The sequence below is a fragment of the Lycium ferocissimum genome, chromosome 10 (assembly GCF_029784015.1).
Source record: "Lycium ferocissimum isolate CSIRO_LF1 chromosome 10, AGI_CSIRO_Lferr_CH_V1, whole genome shotgun sequence".
NCBI classification, from domain to species: Eukaryota; Viridiplantae; Streptophyta; class Magnoliopsida; order Solanales; family Solanaceae; genus Lycium; species Lycium ferocissimum.
In genome coordinates this window covers 44,916,047-44,935,660 of record NC_081351.1, presented here as the reverse complement: position 1 = coordinate 44,935,660, position 19,614 = coordinate 44,916,047, and the positions used below count along the sequence as shown (strand labels likewise).

General features: G+C 40.1%; 1 long non-coding RNA gene across 1 annotated transcript; it reads left to right on the top strand.

The window, feature by feature from the left end:
• Positions 1-16,240: 16,240 nt before the first annotated feature.
• On the top strand, positions 16,241-17,726 carry LOC132035507 (uncharacterized). The gene is made up of 3 exons (XR_009409284.1): positions 16,241-16,873; positions 17,122-17,198; positions 17,481-17,726. It is a non-coding gene; the product is annotated as an uncharacterized LOC132035507 (long non-coding RNA).
• Positions 17,727-19,614: the final 1,888 nt, after the last annotated feature.

Sequence of the window (19,614 nt, the reverse complement as noted above, 5' to 3'; positions counted from 1 at the left end):
GTTACACCCATTCTTTCTCTAGAAAGAAAGTTGCAAAAACAGTTCCTCTTAACGGTGTTAAGTTTTGGTTGAAAAAGCCATTTGCATGGCCTATGATCTATTTGTTAGTTTTTTGATAGCTCAAAACTCGTTATCATTTACAAATTACTTTTTAGAAAATAAAATATTAATTGGTGCAGCATCTCTCCGGTGGATTATGCAAGGAAGGATAAGAAAGAATATGATCGAATATCTGAGAAAAATGATACGAGAAATAGTAAAAGGTGATGGAGGGTGTTCATGATTCGGTTTGGGTCGGTTATTGATTAAACCCAAAACCAAACAAACTTAGTCAGTTTTTAAATTTCTAAAACCAAACCAAACCAAAAAAATAAAAACCATCGGTTTAGTTATTGTCGGCTTAACTCGGTTTGATTCGGTTTTTCAGTTTATGACTAGCTCGTGACACTACTTTAGCAAATGGGATATTGTGCACTTTGGCAGAAATAAGTACCAAAGTGAATTACAATAACCGAACTACAATGCTAAATCTTCACTTCAGTTTATTTTAAATTTCGAATACTTCATCCAGTATTAGCAACCAATGCACCAGCAGGCCGTAGGATGAAAAGTGAGATAGGTACAGTGTTAGGCTATGGCATTTTCTTTAAGACATAGGCCTTTAACAATTATGTGAAATAAGTAGATAAAAATTAAATAGTGATTGTATAAAATATTTATATTTATTTATGAAAACTAATATCACATATATAAATAATTATAAAATTTGTGTATATAATTTATCGGTTTGGTTTGGTTATTTATTCGGTTATTTTTTAATAGAATCAAAACCAAACCAAATATTGTCGGTTTTTAAAATTTAAAACCAAACCAAACCAAATTTAACCAAATGGATTTTTTTAATCGGTTTGGTTTGGTTTGATTTTCGATTTGATTTTGGTTTTTCACCAAACCGTGAACACCCTACGGCTACTGAAGCTTAAAAAAACAATCACCTACATGCATCACCAATGATATCTTCCTCCATTTCTTTCTTACCTTGTTTCTTTGAAAGTTCTTTTACACGGATAGAGAGAGGGGGCGAAGGAAGAGAGAAAATTGAGAAACTAGACACATAAGACATAAAACTACTTTCTCTATTTAAAGTCACCATACATGACAACAACCTTTAGAGATGTATCATAGCGGAAAACGAAAGGTAATGAAACTATTCCTTTTAGATTAATTAGTTAATGAACTTCTCTTGCGTCGAGTTATGAAGATCTAGCAACTAATATTGAGTATATCATGGCATCAGATTATGTCATAATGATGACAACTTAAGGTGTCAAATGACGACATGTCTCAATTTTAACGGCTTCAAAGTTCATGTGGAATATAACTTTTCCTTGCTTTTAATGGAAAGAGAGATTTAAGTTGAATCACCTATTTTTATTTTCCATTAAAAAGTAAAAGCAGTTAGAAAAAGTGAAAGAAGGTGAAAGAGTAGCCATCTTCTCAATTGCGAAGTTTGGCTATATAAAATCATACCCCCAAAGACTCCAGCTTCATCAAATGGTATTTGCCTTATACAGGGTGGGAATGTTTACACGTGCACTTCTCGTGCTCCTTGAGTGCTAAAAATTGATAGCATTTCAGGTAATCATTGTTATTTTTTATATATAGATCTCTTACATGCATCCAAAAACATTGATATTCATTTTATAATTTAAGAACATCATAGTATGTAAATATTATATTTTTTTTATCACTCATAGAGATAATATTTTATCGACTAAACAAATTTTGGAAAATATGGTTTAAGAACCTGTTAAATCTATTTCAATAACAAAATTTGGATCCGTTGAACCAATCACAAAATTGTGTTAGATGTATAATGGAAAATGAAAGTTAAAGAACTGTTTTGATCAATTAGTTACTGAATTTCTCTTACGTCGAGTTCTGACAATCTAACTACTTATATCGAGTATGTCGTGCAAACTATGGTCTACAATATTGGTGGAGGGGCAGTTCAAGTAGTAATCTCCAAGAAACAACGATCCTTTATATTTAGGGATAATTTAGAGACCTCCCCTCAGGTTTGATTCCGTTTCACCGACCTCCCTTATGGTTTACGATATTACAGCTATCTTCCTTATTTTAACTTTTTTGTAACGATTCTCTTAATCTATTTATTATTAATGTAAAGAATAAGAAACTGACTGATTTGCCCTTTCCTAACATTAAACTTTTGATTAATTAATTTTAATGAATCTCTGTTAACAAAAGAGTGCAAACCTAATTTTCTTCGTTTGGAAATCCTCATCATTTTTTCTGCAAATAATGCTTGCATCATTTATGTTCTTCTTCCCTTTTAGTCTGTATACGGTAAAAATCTGGTTAACGTTTGTCCGGTGCAAATCGGGGGCGATAAAAGAAAGAAGGCAAACAATAGCGCTTGATTAGAAGAAGCTTGAAGAAAATCGTTGGGTCCGATTCAACCGGGGATAACTCCTTATCGCAGTCGGTCCGGTTCCTCCATGGCCGAATTGGTCATGGTCGTTTGTCCGGTTCAAACATAGCGGAATCAGTCGTGACCGTTAGCCCGGTTTCTTCATGACCGTTTTGATCGTGGCCGTTGGTCCGGTTAATCAGTTATTCGCTCGCCACGTGTGGAAGTCATGTTGTTGTCACACTTTCGAACGGTCGTACGGTGTCGACCGTACGACCCAACCTTATCCATATTAGGTTTTCTTTATCCTAAAAGGGCTCCATGATGAATGAAGGGCCCATAGATGAAAACTATAAATAGGGGCATTTCCTTACTTTTAGGGGTTGGCTTTTCAGATCCAAGAACTTTGTATTTGAATATATATATTGAAGTTTTCTCTCTCTTTGATTTCTTCTGACTTTGGTCCGATTTGACTTAAATAATCCATTGAATCATTTAATTCAATATTGCACGGAATATATAATAAGATCTTAGCTCAAATATATAAACCCCAACATCTTTGCCCAACCATTAGCATATCAATTCATTCACACTTAAGTCGTTTATAAGCAAAATATACACATATATCTTTCGTTCATCAAAGATTAGATTAAAGTGCCACATATCCTATACCTCATTTATAAATTTAACTTATTATCCAATTTCGGGGTAAAACAGTTTGGCGCCCACCGTGGGGCATTGGATAATAGTGGTCTTTGATCTCGGTTGCAACTCATTCATCTAAAGATTTCAGTTCTTTTGTTCGTCTTTGTGAAAATGGACCAAATGGCAAACAGTGGACAATCTGGTCACGTCAACAACGAGATTGTGGCCGAAAATGATAACATCGGGCTGCAGGGATTACCAGTGAATCCCGTTGATCCGAATTCCGTTGATTCGAGGGAGGGCCTCAACCGACAAAATACCGTGAACCAGGAGAACGCCGCCTAGCCGGCCGCAGATCCTTTAAATACTCTCAATTCTGTCACTTTGTCCCGGGCACATGGCCAGAAAGTGCCAAATATCCCGGATGATATTAACTTGCGTCTTATTTTTGAAATGTTGCAGGAACAAAGAGCAGCTATTGCCGAACAAGGAGTCGCAATAGCCCAGTTGCAGAGCAAGAAGGATGAAACGACTCCGGAGAAGAATAAGGGTGTTGCCGAACCCCGGAGAGAAGAAGCTCGAATGGTCGAAAGCAATGGGTCCGGAGCTGGCTCGTCCACCGAGGTATTGAGAATGGTCGAAACATTGGCAAAGTGGGTAGACTCAACCGAGAAGAGGGTGGAGACCTATAAATCTCGGATGGACCAGATCCCGGGGGCTCCGCCCATTCTGAAGGGACCGGATTCGAAGAGGTACATTCAGAGGCCTTTCCCTCCAAGTGCAGCTCCTAAGTTGATCCCAAAGAGGTTCAAAATGCCGGACATCGTAAATATGATGGCACAATGAATCCTTAGGAACACATGACCTCGTACACCTATGCCATAAAGGGCAACGATGTCGAAGAAGACGAAATTGAATCCGTGTTGTTGAAAAAGTTCGGGGAAACGCTGTCAAAAGGAGCATTGACTTGGTATGACCATCTGCCCGAGCATTCAATTTCTTTTCGAAATGCTCGCGATGCGTTCATAAAAGCTCACGCTGGTGCCAAAAGGTCCAGTTCGAAGACGGATATTTTCCGGATAGCCCAAAGGGATGACGAGTTACTGCGGGAGTTCGTCAATCATTTTCAAAGGTAACGGATGGAACTCCCTCCGGTTTCGGAAGAATGGGCCGCACAAGCATTCACCAAAGGGCTTAATCCCCGAAGTTCGACGGCCTCGTTCAAACTAAAGGAAAATTTATTGGAATACGAGGCTGTGACCTGGGCAGACGTGCACAACAGATACGAGTCCAATATTCGGGTGGAGGATGACCGCCGAATCCTCCAAGTCCCAGAAACCTAAGTAAAGGATCCGAGAGGTCAGAAAAAATTATGACCCGAGATACGGGCATCGAGTGAAAGATACCGCCGTATTCTCAATCCGAGAAACAAGCTTCGCATCGCAGAAGTCGAGATCGGGTCCCGCCAATTCTCCAAAGGAGGAGATAAGAAGAACCGAGCGTCCATCGAATAGCCGAGGGTTGTCGTTTAGAAGTGACGCCGAAGCTCGGCGACTACCGTGGACCCACCAAGGATATCGTAGTATAACTTTAGTGTCAACACCTCGGACCTTGTCTCGCCATAGGTCGTATTCCAAAGCAAGGTGGCCGAGACCATTGAGGTCGGATCCCGCCAACGGGACCCGAGCATGATGTGTGAATACCATGGAACTCATGGTCACGAACCGAAGACCGTCGTCAATTAAGAGAAGAGGTGGCTCGTTCCATCGAAAAATGGGCACCTCCGTGAATTCTAAGTGAACCAAAATCCACTACAAGGAAAGGGAGTCGAACAAACGATTGAATCCAAGCAGAGCCTCGCATATAATCAACATGATAATCGGGGGTACGATGCTCCTGAGGGGCGGTCCAGAATGAAGCGCGCAAGGTTTCCGTTGTTCGTGAAAAGCGCAGCCGGATTATATACCCGAGGGTTCCATCACTTTCAAAGAACGAGGATGCGAAGGCATCATTCAACCGCACAATGATGCGTTGGTAATCTCTATTCTCGTTTTTAAGTCACAAATTAAACGTATTTTAATTGACTCAGGTAGCTCGGCTAACATCATCCGATGGAGAGTGGTTGAACAGTTAAGGCTACTCGACCAGATCGTACCGGTAGCCCGGGTGCTCAGCGGGTTCAATATGGCGAGCGAAACCATGAAGGGTGAGATTTTCTTGCTGTCGGCATTGACGGCACCATCCGGCGAGACGGTGTTCTATGTAATCGAAGGGGATATGAAATACAACGCATTCCGGGTAGACCATGGATACATAGCACGAGAGCTGTGCCATCGACGTTACATCGGTTGGCGAATTCCCGACACCGGAGGGGGTAAAAACCATCCGAGGAGAGCAACCTGCAGCGAGAGAAATGTTCGCAGTTGAGGAAGCATCACCCCTACTCCAAAAACCGAGTCAAAAGGAAGAATCAACCGGGGAAAAGGATTCCAAATAGCAACTACCGAGCGCGGGTCTAGCAGCGGAGCAAAAGAGATTAGACCCGGGGACGAAGAGACGACTTCAAGATACCTAGATCATTCGTCTCACGGATGAGTCGGATGCGACAAAGTCTACGGTGGAGGAGTTGGAGCAGATCACCTTGTTTGATCATTTATCGGACAGAAAGGTATACCTGGGCACGGGGTTAACCTCGGAGCTCAGGAACAAATATATTAAATTCCTTCAAGCTAATGCCGATTGTTTTGCATGGTCGCATATAGATATGACAGGTATACCACCAGAAGTAACAACTCATAAACTCAGCCTCGACGGGAGATTTCCCCCGTAAAGTAGAAATGGAGGCCTATGGCGCGAATCGAAGCATGCCTTCGTAAAGGACGAGTAATGAAGCTTTTAAAAATAGGCTCTATTCGGAAGTAAAATACCGGATTGGTGGCTAACGTAGTGGTGGTGCCGAAAAAAAAAGGTAATAAATTTCGAATGTGCGTTCGATTATAAGGACCTAAACAAAGCATGCCGAAGGATTCGTTTCCAATGCCCCACATCGATAGAATGATCGATGCGATGGCCGGCATGAGATGTTAAGTTTTCTCGATGCTTACTCCGGGTATAACTAAATTCGGATGCACCCGAGGATCAAGAGAAAACATCGTTCATTACCCCGACAGGACTTATTGCTACAATGTCATGCCTTTTGGATTAAAATGCCGGGGCAACCTACCAACGCCTAGTTAACGGATGTTCAAAAGAACAAATAGGAAAAACAATGGAAGTTTATATTGATGACATGGTTGTTAAGTCCCTGGAAACAGAGGACCATTTAAAACATTTGCAGGAAACCTTTGACGTGCTCCGAAGATATAACATGAAACTCAATCCGGAGAAGTGTGCTTTTGGTGTCCGGTAGGGCAAGTTCCTCGGTTTTTACGGTGTGGGTGGGGAATCAAGATTAATCCGGACAAGATCAAAGCAATCGAGGATATCGAGATGGTAAACAACGTCAAAGGAGTGCAGAGGCTTACCGGGAGGATAGCGGCACTGAGCCGGTTCATATCAAGGTCTTCAGACAAAAGTCACCGTTTCTTCTCCTTACTGAGGAAGAAGAACGATTTCACTTGGACACCGGAGTGCTAGAGAGCCTTACAAGAATTAAAAGAGTACTTGTCCAGCCCGCCTTTGTTGCATACACTGAAAGTGGACGAGCAACTTTTTCTCTACCTTACCGTGTCCGAGGTAGCGGTAAGTGGAGTTTTGGGTAGAAGAGTCGGGTACACAATTTCCCATTTATTATGTGAGTAGAACTTTGGGAGATGCGGAAACCCGTTATCCCCACCTTGAAAAGTTGGCATTAGCACTGGTAAGCTCTTCTAGAAAGCTTAAGCCTTACTTTCAATGCCATCCGATATGTGTGGTCACTACTTATCCATTAAAGAACATCTTGCATAAACCGGAACTATCGGGTAGACTAACTAAATGGGTTGTAGAGATAAGCGGATATAACATTGAATATAAGCCTCGGACAACCATCAAGTCCCAAATCTTAGTCGACTTTGTGGTGGACTTCACCCCAGCCATGGTACCCGAGGTTGAGAAGGAACTCTTGCCGCTAACCTCGGGGAAAGGGTCGGGTATTTGGTCATTACACACGGACGGAGCCTCGAACCTTAGGGTTCGGGCTTGGAATCGTCCTTAAAACCCCCGCCGGAGATGCGATCCGACGATCCATTAGAATAGTTAAATTAACTAACAATGAAGCCGAGTATGAGGCTATGATTGCGGACCGGAATTAGCTCGGAGCATGGGGGCCGAAGTAATCGAAGAAATGCAATTCTCTCCCGGTTGTTAACCGATGAATGGCGTCTTCGAAGTCAGGACGAACGGATGCAAAGGTATCTAGAAAAGATCCGAGGGTCATACTTCACGGGTTTAAAAGAATGGACCATGCGATGTATGCGAGGGAGCGAACGGCGAGGCGACGCATTGGCCGGTTGGGGTTTTCGGTCGAAGGGGAAGAAATTAACCCCGGACCGTGGTGCACTTGATAAATTCGACAATAGAGAATGGACGTCGAAATAAACACGATGGGTTTAACTTGGGATTGGCGCAACAAATACATCGACTATTTGCAAGATGGAAAGCTCCCCCATGACCCCAAAGGAATCACGGTCACTGAGGGCAAAAGCAGCACGGTATTGCCTGGTAGATGGTCAGTTATACCGGCGGTCTTTCTTCGGTCCTTTGGCCAAATGTTTAGGTCCCGGGAAAGCTGAGTACGTGATGAGAGAAATACACAAGGGGACTTGCGGCAATCACTCCGGTCGGAAGCCTTAGTCCGAAAATCATCGTAGCCGGTTATTACTGGAATCGGATGGAGGAAGATTCGAAGAATTTTGTCTCGAAAGTGTGACGGGTGTCAAAGACATGCCCGATGATTCACCGGCCCCGGGAGCTACCGCACTCGGTGATATCGCCCCGGCCCTTCATGAAATGGGGAATGGACATGTTGGTCCGTTGCCTACGGGCACCTAGGTAAGGCCCGTTTTATTTTATTTATGACTGACTATTTCTCAAAATGGGTTGAAGCGCAGGCCTTCGAAAAAATACGAGAAAAGGAAGTTATTGACTTCATATGGGATCACATTATTTGTCGGTTCGGCATTCCGGCCGAAATCACTTGTGACAACGGCCCCCAGTTCGTTGGTGGCAAAGTTAATGATTTCCTCGAAGGATTGAAGATCAAGAAAATTGTGTCAACTCCGTATCACCCGTGTGTAAACGGACAAGCGGAATCTACGAACAAAACAATAATTCAGAATTTGAGGAAGAGACTCGAAACATCAAAGCATCACTGGAGGGAAGTATTACTGGAGGTGCTGTGGGCTTACAGAACCACATCAAAATCAAGTACGGGGGAAACACCCTTCTCGTTGGTCTACGGGACCGAAGCCCTCATTCCTGTAGAAGTCGGTGAGCCTAGTCTCCGATTCAGTTACACAACCGAGGGATCAAACGAGGAGGCCATGGCCATAAAACTCGATCTCACGGATGAGCTACGCGAAAACGCGCTAGTCCGTATTGCAGCCCAGAAACAGAGGATGGAAAGGTACTATAACCGGAGAGCTAATTTTTGACATTTCCAAATTGGGGACTTGGTGCTTCGAAAAGTTACCTTGAACACCAAGAACCCCAACGAGGGAAAACTAGGCCCGAACTGGGAAGGGCCATACAAGGTGACCGAGATAACGGGCAAAGAGTCCTATCAGCTGGAATCCATGGACGGGCAACGGTTGCGCAATAACTGGAATGTGGCTCATTTGAAGAGATACTACTGTTGAGGTATGGACTCTTTTATTTTATTCACTTACCTTTTCTTTTTTGCAGGGAGCCGAGTGCCCAACGTAGTTAACTTGCTAGGTCTGAAAACACGTGTTGCACTCTTTTCCTTGGTTCGATTTTGTCCGAAATGGGTTTTCCGACAAGGTTTTTAATGAGGCAACAAGTACAACGTGTTACTAAAAGAGAACGAGTATAAATACCCGGATATTCGGGGCAACACCCTACGAGTGGGGGCTTGATAGTGCTTACCCGACTTCACAGTTCGAATAAGCACTAAGGGGCTATGGTACCCACATCTCGGTTTATTCCGATTAGTTGGAAACGGAAGAAGTTCAACAACGAACACCGCTGGGATCTCATGAACCGGACCTCCGGCATTACATTCCGATGTAAGGACCAAACGATCAAAAGCGAATCGTGTCCCCTTAATATTTACTATGGCAAGAACCAATGCCGGACCTTCTGTATTAGGTTTTGATGTAAGGACCAAACGATCAGAGCGAATCGTGTTCACTTAGAATTTGCCATGGCAAAAAACAGAAGGAAACGGACAAAGTCCTCGTATGATGTACAAGTACTTGGAGTTTATTGAAAAATCAAATTATTACATTTCGGATTTATCTTCCTAGTAAAGCACATTGCCCCGAAAATCGAGCACCATTTTATCCGTATACTCGATTCCGGGCATTATAGTCGAAATACGATAAAGGCAACAAGGTCATAGTGAACCGAGCCTAAATCTTAACACCCCCCGAATGGGGATTGCTACGCCGGAATGCGGTTAGCGAGAGATTGGTGCCCAAACCTAATCAAAGATAAATGAATAGCCATAAAATATCGGCCCTAAAAATGCCTAACGTGATTCGGAGACGTCTGAATTCACAAAGCATAAATAAGTCCTGCGGGCAAACCTCTCTATCCAACTCCCGGATAAAACACATCGGATGGGATGAAAACCCTATGTATATCAAACAAGTCCGAAAGCGACTCCGATGTCCACTTATCCTCGGAAAGGACCGACAGTTTGGACAAGAATCATAACAAACATTCAAACAAAATAATGATCAACAGAAAGGATACGTTTTTCATATATACAAATCTTTTACACTTGAAATTCGGGAAAGTTCAAAATACGATAAAGGCAAAACAAAGGGTAATACAAGCCCTGGCCTATCCGGTATTTTGGAACCAGAATGCTCGGATTACACATCCGTTCGAAGTCTTTGCGAGTCGGAATCGAAGCTATTTTTTGCTTCTTCCTCGGTTCTTCTAGCCTCTAGAATAAGGGCCGGGAGATCAGTAAAGCCACGCTCGGCTTCCTCGAGGGTAATCCTCCTAGACCTCCGCGCCATGCTCTACCACAACCGTGGAGTAGGCCTCGACGGCTTCACACTTTTCACCGAAGCACGCATCGGCCCGGCCTAGGGCCAGCTTAGCCAATAACTCGTTCCTCTCTTCGTCAAGAATACTCCGGTTTTGAGTGGCCGACTCAAGCTCGATTTTGAGAAGATCGTTAGCCTCAACCGTCTCCCCAATTTGGGTCCTTAGTTCATCGCATATTCGGGCCCTGTCCTCAGCCTTTTGCTCGAATACCCTCATTCTCTCCTCATATTTGGCACTCTCGGATTCAAGCCATCGGTGCCTCTCGGCCATATTGACGGCATTAGATTTAACCGAGTCGAGTTCCCCTCGGAGTTGGGAAATGGTGATTTCGAGCTCGCTAAGTTTGGAAGAAAACCGAGTGTTGTCTTGACTAAGACCGATTTTCTCTCCTCTCCGCACCGGTTTCTCTCACAATCCCGGATAGCTCATCCTTTAACCGAAGGTTCTTAGCCTTCGTTGCATCGAGCTCGGGGCCGAAGGTTTGTGAGGGCCACTGCTCGGCTCAGCTCATCTTCTTTTACTTGCAAAAGATCTTTGGAATTTCTCCGTTTCCCGACCTTGGGCATCTAGCTGGCCTTCAACCTCTTGCTGGACACGGATGAAGGCTTCATTAATAAGCACCACACTCTGTAAAGGAGGCAAAGATGTTAAGTGATGAACCGAAAACTCACATCAAATTATGTCAGAAATAGGCTGAAAGGCTTACCCGGTTGCCCGCACATGCCTTCGTTAATAAGGAAGCGCCGGGGACTCCGGCCATCTTCCTTTTGTCCGAGTCCGAAACAAGGGCCGAAGGTAACTTGCCACCCCACGGGCGAGATAGAAAATTTTGCCGGTCTTCGGGAGCGGTAACTACGGCCCGATCGGTCCTCTTAGGTTCCACGCTAGGAGCCGGGAAGATGCGCACTAGGCCTTCCCTCGCACCGATTTTAGTGTATCGATTAGCTGACCTCGTGGCTCGAGGGATGGGAAGGTGACCGAAACTCGTAGCCTCCCCGGTGGCAGGAGGAGTGTCCAAAAACATGTCATCAAGATTATCCGACCTTAGAGCAGTGGGGGTAGCCGGAACAGCACCAACAGCCTCGGTAAGAGTAGAGGCTTCAAACCCGACAGTTGGGCCTCGGTAGGTGATGAGCCGTGCTCCGGTGAGGCCTCGGTGCCGGTGCGAGCTCGGCCCTTGGCTCGGCTTCCGATTGGTTCGATCCTGGATCTTCTCGGTCTTTGCAAGGGAATCTCCTCGGAAGGCATCACACGAAATATCAACAAATTCAATGGACCCTAAGAGGTGTTGGGTAAAGTATTTCTTCCCCCACCGGGCGAAGCGGAGGAGGGTCGTCCCTCCTCGGTTGAAGGCGGAAGCGCGGACTTCCTCCTCCGGGGCGACTAAAGGATGGGGGCATGCCGACCGGCGAATAATCGGTCGGGCTATTCATCTCTCGGGGGACCGGACGACGGCTGCGGCACTTTTTTCCTCGGTTTCTATCCTCTGTCCAGGGGCTTTTCGCCGTCTTTGTGGCGGCAGCAATGATTCGGGATAACCCGGCCGAGTCGAACGTTGGTGCCGGCACAGCTTGCTCAGCTGCTGCCCCGAGTCTGGGATTCACTGAACCCTTCGGTAAACCTGAAATCGAAGGGGTTATGGATAATATTCAAACTAAGGAAAGGCAGAAAATACGTAATATCCAAACTCAAAGTGGTGTTACCGTGATTTTGGGCAACCCATCGGCCACGAGCCAGGATTCCCCATGTCAACTCTTCGTGTGTATACTGGTCAAGGAGCGCCTCAACCCACTCGTTCATATGTGGGACGACCGAGGGTATCCATGCCACGGCTATTGAAAAGAAAAGGGGGAATGTAAGCACGAAGGATTAGGTAAAAGAGTATAAGGATAAATTAATGAAGGTGGGACCGAGAAACTTACGGTTGTCATTCCATTTTTCCGGGAAGGGCATGTACTCCTCCGGGATAATATCCAAGGCCTCACCCGAACGAAGTGCTCTAACCAGCCCCGATCTCTGTCTTCGTCCATCTTGGAGAAGATCGAATTCCGACCTCGCTTGGCTAGTTTTATTATGCCTCCCCGGAATAGTCTCGGGGAATAGAGGTGGATTAGATGTGTCATCGTGAATGGTTTCTTGGCGTTGTTGGCCAACAACCGGAGGAAAGCTACCGTCCTCCAGATTATCGGACCAATTTGTGCAAGAGTCACATTATAGGTCCAGACATTTCAATATGACCGGATCAATTGCGGGTTCGGGCTTGAGCGTGAAGGGTAAGTGTAAACATATAGAAAGCCCTCCCACGTGGTCGGTAATTGATTCATTCGGGTCGGGAGCAAACACCACGCCCGGACGGTTATCCCATCCGCCGATCAATCCGGACGACCGAGCTTATCTTGGCGATGGACGAGGGGTATCGCCTCACATCATACCCTCTGTCTCGTAACAGGAAGGCTTTCTGCTTCAAATTCTTTATTGAAGTTGGGCTTGATCGACACTATATCTAAAGCGTAGGCTCGGCCACGTTTTTTCCCCCGGTTGAGATACCGGTTCGGCTCCTCGGGGAGGAAACCGAGGGAATATCTGGGAGGTGGTTTCGGTGTTGGCAGACATTCGTAATGGGTGAGAAAGAGGTTGAAAATTTGATAAAGGCAAGAAAGTAAGAAGATGGAAACAGCCAAGTAAAAGAAAATGAATATTGCGAAATGAAGGGGTGAAATAACGCTTTCAATCAGTGGAGCAGCACTTGAGTGGAACGAGTTTCTTGCAAGCAGACTTAAGCAGCAAATATGGGTGTTGAAATGATGGAATCAACGATGAGAGTGAAGAACAGAAGTGAAGAAGTGAAGAAACTGAGATAAAATGTTGAAGATGAAGAAGTAAAAGTGGTGAAAGGAAGGTGGTAAGGGCCTTATATAGGCATAGGTCATACGGCGGTTATAAAACCCGACCAGTCGGGGAACGCCACGTGTCCCATAATTAATGAGACGTGATTTGAAAGGACGTGCGTAACGGTGGTTGCAGAGTTCGGCCTTTCGGGGTGTGACACGTGGCAGACGGCGTAAAAGAGGTGACAACTGTTCCCGCCAAAACGAGAAGATAAGAATAAGCTAACAGGATGACCGATTTCGTGATTCATCCACTTCCCGTTACTCCGTTACGACCTTGGTCCGGAAAGTGTGGGGACTATCTGTATACGGTAAAAATCTGGTTAACGTTTGTCCGGTTCAAACCGGGGGCGATAAAAGAAAGAAGGCAAACAATAGCGCTTGATCTGAAGAAGTTTGAAGAAAATCGTTGGGTCCGATTCAACGGGGATGATTCCATATCGGAAGTTGGTCCGGTTCTCCGTGGCCGAGTTGATCGTGGCCGTTTGTCCGGTTCAAACATAACGGAATCGGTCGTGGCCGTTAGCCCGGTTTCTTCATGACCATTCGATCGTGGCCGTTGGTCGGTTAATCGGTTATTCGCTCGCCACGTGTGAAAATCGTGTTGTTACCTGTTTCTGACAGTCGTACGGGTGTCAGACCGTACGACCCAACCTTATCCATATTAGGTTTTTTTTTATCCTAAAAGGGCTCCATGATGTATGGAGGGCCCATAGAGGAAAACTATAAATAGGGGCATTTCCTTATTTTTAGGGTTGGCTTTTCAGATCCAAGAATTTTGTATTTGAATATATATATTGAAGTTCTCTCTCTCTTTAATTTCTTCTGACTTTGGTCCGGTTTACAGCTTTAATAATCCATTGAATCATTTCATTCAATATTGCACGGAATATATAATAAGATCTTAGCTCAAATATACAAACCCCAACATCTTTACCCAACCATTAGCATATCAATTCATTCACACTTAAGTCGTTTATAAGCAAAATATACACATATATCTTTCGTTCATCAAAGATTAGATTAAATTGCCACATATCCTATATCTCATTTACAAATTTAACTTATTATCCAATTTCAGGGTAAAACAATCCTTTCAAGCTAAGGGAGTTTGTCCCTACCTGGAAGTGTCAAAGAAAACATAAATGAGAAGATTAGCAAAAGTAGGACATCTTGTAAGCAGGTCATTATGCATTCACGTCGGTTAATAGGTGAAAAATATTGTGTTTTAATTTTTTCCTTTTTTCTCCTTCATAATCATGATAATTTGATATCTTAACACACTTAATTTACATTTCAAAGACATAATTCTTGGCAATGACAAATCAATCCATCTGAAGTATTTTAAATCTACACCAAATGGTGCCGGGCATTATTATAAAATGAAATATGTAAGGTAAGATCAACTTATAAAGCAAAACACTGTGCGAACTATTCATTAGCGAATTTTTTTTAACGTTGAGTCATCTGGGCGCTGAAGGTATGTATAATAGGTACCAAGTTGAAATTCTAAATCAAATTTCATTTAAATTCAGAAAGCATACCAATTAATAATATGTTAGCAAATGATTAAATTAATTTTTTTACCAATCTCCGCCTGTCTTCTTTCAAGAACTCATCAAAATAAAGATGTATATCTCTTTCATCATCCTCATCTTTATACATGTTAATATTATTCCTGCAAAATATAACATTTATTGAAATCGTCAAAAGGACATGAAACCAACATAAGTAAAGAATTGCAACCAACTAATAATGCAGCAAGTAAACCATTGGTTTTTTCAGAATTTTGATTGTATTTCAAATTAAGTACTGAATCCATTAATAAGCAACACTACAAAACAATAAAAATTGGATTGTAAAATCGAAAAGAAGAAGATATATAAACGTGAATTAGTGGTTTGCTACGGTTACTTTTTAAATTTAAATGACTTCATCTAAATGATTTTGGATACAAATCGTGTATGTGTGTCAGTGTGCCTGTGAGTTAGTGGGGTGATGGGGGTAAGGGACATGCACTTTGGTTCATTATTTTAACCCCTTTAAATTTAAAAGTTTAATCTCTAAATATTAGGGCAAAAAGTTGCAGATGTTTTCCAAATATATGTTAACCGTATCTGAGGATTATTGAAATAAATATTATTAACATAATACACGGATGTATTCACAAACATTCTAATGGCTGCAAATATTCACCGATACAAATTAGGAATTAGTACTATACATGAGTTCGAAAAGCAGACAAATAAAATCTTGAGATTGGAAGGAGATAAGATTAAAATTATAACTGAATGATAATACATATTTGAACAACTCCAATTTCACCAAAACAATATTCATAAAACGCAGAGATATATAATGATGTGTGACGGTTTAATTACGAATAACCGTTTCAAATTCTTATTTAGTGTTAAGAGTCTTTAGATTTTAATAATACTCATCCGGCAAAAGTTGCAACCGTAAAGTGGAGTTCGTGCAGGGATACGGGTAGTTTATTTAACCATTGTGAATAAAACTACTGCATGTGATTTCAAACTGAAATTTGATTTTTATTTTAAATTATTAAAGATGGTTAACATTTTATTCAGGCCAGATTGTCCTATTTCTGTAAATTTCCGAATTTTTAATTATTAATAAATAAAATGTTAATCTTATCTTTTTAATAATGTGTTGAATACTTTATCGTGGAATTCAAATTTATCTTCCAAATATTTATCTTTGTAGGCCATGATTAAAAAACAGATATTCAAAACAGATTTTTACTTTTTAATAATTGCGTTAAATACTTTATCATGTAATTTTTTATTATGCCACTTAATTTAAAAACTTACTACGTGTCTATTTTTATTATGCCACTTAAATTAATTAGTTAATAAGTTATATGTGACTATTTCTAGTTATGTCACATGGCTGAATTAGTTATTAGTTAATTAGTTACTAATTACATGTGGCATTTTTCTATACTGCCACTTGGCTTAATGTGGTGTTTTTTTCCTTGGCTTTTAATAATAATATAGATATAGATTAGTTACTTATTATGTCATGTAGAGCACGAACATGTGTAAATAGAAAAAAGAGAGAAAAACAGATATTGAAAATTCAAAAGGTGTAACTGTAACCACGCTCCTATTTACACTCCCTACTTTGCACCCATTAACTTATCCACTATGCCACTTCTTAATCTTCCGCCCAACTGATATTCCCTGCAAAATTTTCCGTCCACTTTTAATTTTTTAATTTAATAATAATCATAAAAACTACAAATAATACAATTAAATTCAAGTAAAGTTTTAGCACAAGACGTACTAATTGCAAGATCTGAGAACTTAAATTGAAATATATTTTAGAACAAATAATCATAGAGCATATTTATTTATATTTTAGACTCCAAACTAACTCTTAACAACTAAATTTTAAATTTAATTTTAACTTCTTAATGGGAAAAAAAATAGGAAAGCCGAAAAAAGTAAAATAAAAATTGGACAGTTTTAATTGTGGTGGTTAATTTCCTTACGGATACAATACATGTTCCCTGACGACGTGGTGGTTAGCTGCAAAAAAACAACTTCTTATATAAGATGGAATCCTCCAAAATTATATCCTCTCTCACACATTCTCCCTCTGTTGTGTCTCTTCTCTTTCTCTCTCTTGCTGCACTACTGACTTTCTTTTCGGATTCATGTCGCAGGTGAAGGGTCAACAATTGCCTAATAAGTTTCGTGATTCCAATATAAAGCAAGAAGCAGAACCATTCAAACCCAAATAGGAACAATACGTATGAATATTGAAATTTTAAATTCAAGCATCTAATAGAAGAATTAAATTTGTTTATGGTCTTTAAATTTTTTCATATTAATTGTCTTCTCTTCTTTGTTATTTATTTTTACTAATTGATTAATCATTAAATCAATTTCTTTTTATTTCAGTACGAAAAAGTGTCGATCCAGTGGACATGAGGAAATTGTAATGAAATACAAGGTTGCAAGCAAAGTGGGTCCAGCAAAAACCATCGGGTAAAATATATTGGCTAGATAAGAAAATTATATTATTATTATTATTAATAAGATTTTTTATTGTCCATTTATATCTATGTTGATCCACTTTTCAGCGATAGTAAGATTTCAATTGCTATATATAATATAATCTTTCATTGTTTAAATTATTTCTAACAGTTTATAGCAATATACAAGTTTATTGTTTTGCATTATACAAAGTTTCTTAATTTATTCAGATACTTCACTTGATAAGATCAACGTTTGAGTTTCTTATAATTCTTCTATATTTTTTCCTCGCAGAACCAAGAATGGAGTTTAAAATGCAACATCATGCAATTAAAACTCAACAAAAGCAGTACTACCAAAGAAGGAAGAAGGAGATAGCGAATTTCTATCCTTGATGTAAGTGTAAAGAGAGTTTTTCAGAGTTAGTTGCACTCAGTACTTAGTTCTGGTTATTCTTTTTTCCGTTATGTAACATTTCAATTGATAAATAAAAAAATTTATTTACAAAAGAAAAATGATCTCCGCTTAAACCTTTGATTCTGCAAAACATATGTTCAAGGAATACGATTTTGTTGAAATTTCCCAATGTAATAAAGAATACACCAATGTATCCTTACTTTAGTGCATGAAAGTAGATGATAGTAACAACAAAATGATGGATAGAAATAGTAAAAGGTGATGGAGTATGGCTACTGAAGCTTAGAAAAAGCATCATCTACATGCATCACCAATGATATCTTCCTCCATTTCTTTCTTACCTTGTTTTTTAACTTTCTTTTACACGAATAGAGAGGGGGTGGAGGAATATAAGTTTTTCGGAAAATAGAATAAGATTTAAGTGAATTTTATTTACAATTTGAACATGAAATTTTTTTTCAAAATAGAATCTACCGAGCCATTTTGATGCCAAAAGTATCCATATCATAGAAGAAAAAACTCAAAAGAACAAATATAAATTATTATTTTTAATCACTAATTAAAATCACTTTTAAAAAGCATTAAACGTAATATAAATTCTAAGACTAAAAAGATATTTTTTTCAAGAGTAATAAGTACATTCTTTTCTCATAAATACATTTTATCAAGTATTTTGTTTAATTTACATATATATTTTTAAAATTAATTAATTTATTATTTTACGTAGTATAAAGTTAGCATTCACGTATGTAATAGACTTTTAGAATTTGTGAAATGATTTTGAATTTTATTTTGGCTGTAGATTTCTAGTATATTTAAATCATATTGTTGATATTGTACAACATTTAATATATTTTTTTGATTCATATATGCATTATATTAATTGGAAATTTTAATATGTACTTTTAAATTCTAATTAAATAAAAGTAGAAACTTAATTAAAATCTTTCGTAATAGATATTTAAATTAGTATCACTTTGTAAAATAATCTTGATAGTAAACGTGCATTGATAATTGTCATTTTTCATAATTTGACACTCAAAAGCACTTTTTAAAGAAGATTAGCCAAACACAATCTGTTTATTAAAAGCAGTCAAAAGCACTTTTCAAATGAATTAAGTCAAACACAGACTGCTTCTCACCAAAAGTACTTTTTTGAAAAGTACTTCTCAAAATAAGCAGTTCTTAGCCGCTAGGCCAAACAAGCTCTTAGAGATGTATCATAATGGAAAATGAAAGTTCATGAACTATTCCTTTTTGATTAATTAGTTCATGAACTTCTCTTGCGTCGAGTTATAAAGATCTAGCCACTAATATCGAGTATATCATGTATCAAATTCTGTCATAATGAAGACAGCTTAAGTGTTGAATTAAGACAAGTCTCAATTTTAACGGCTTTAAAGTTCATGTGAAATATTACTTTCCTTGCTTTTAATGGATAGAGAGATTTAAATTGAATCATCTGTTTTTATTTTCCATTAAAAAGTAAAGTTAGTTAGCAAAAGTGAATTGAGGTGAAAGAGTAGTCCTCTTCTAAATTGCGATGTAATGGCTATATAAAATCATAACCCGTAAGACTGCAGCTTCATCAAAAGGTCTTTGCCTTTTATAGGGTCTGAATGTTTACACGTGCACTTCTCGTGCTCGCGGAGTGCTAAATTCGATAGCAATTCATGCAGTTGTTGTTCTTTATTGTTTTAATGACTAAAACCAATTTTGGAAGGTATGGTTGAAGGACCTGTTACATTTATTTCAATAACAAAATTTGGATCTTTTAAACCAATCACAATTTTTAGAGATGTGAAAATGAAAGTTAATGAACAATTTTGATTAATTAGTTAATGAATTTCTCATATGTTGAGTTCTGACAATCTAGCTACTTATATCGAGTATGTCATGCAAATTATGGTCTACAATATTGGTGGAGGGGCAGTTCAAGTTGGTATCTCCAAGAAACGACATCCCTTTATATTTAATCTTTTTCTTTCTTCAAATCATTCATTTGACTATA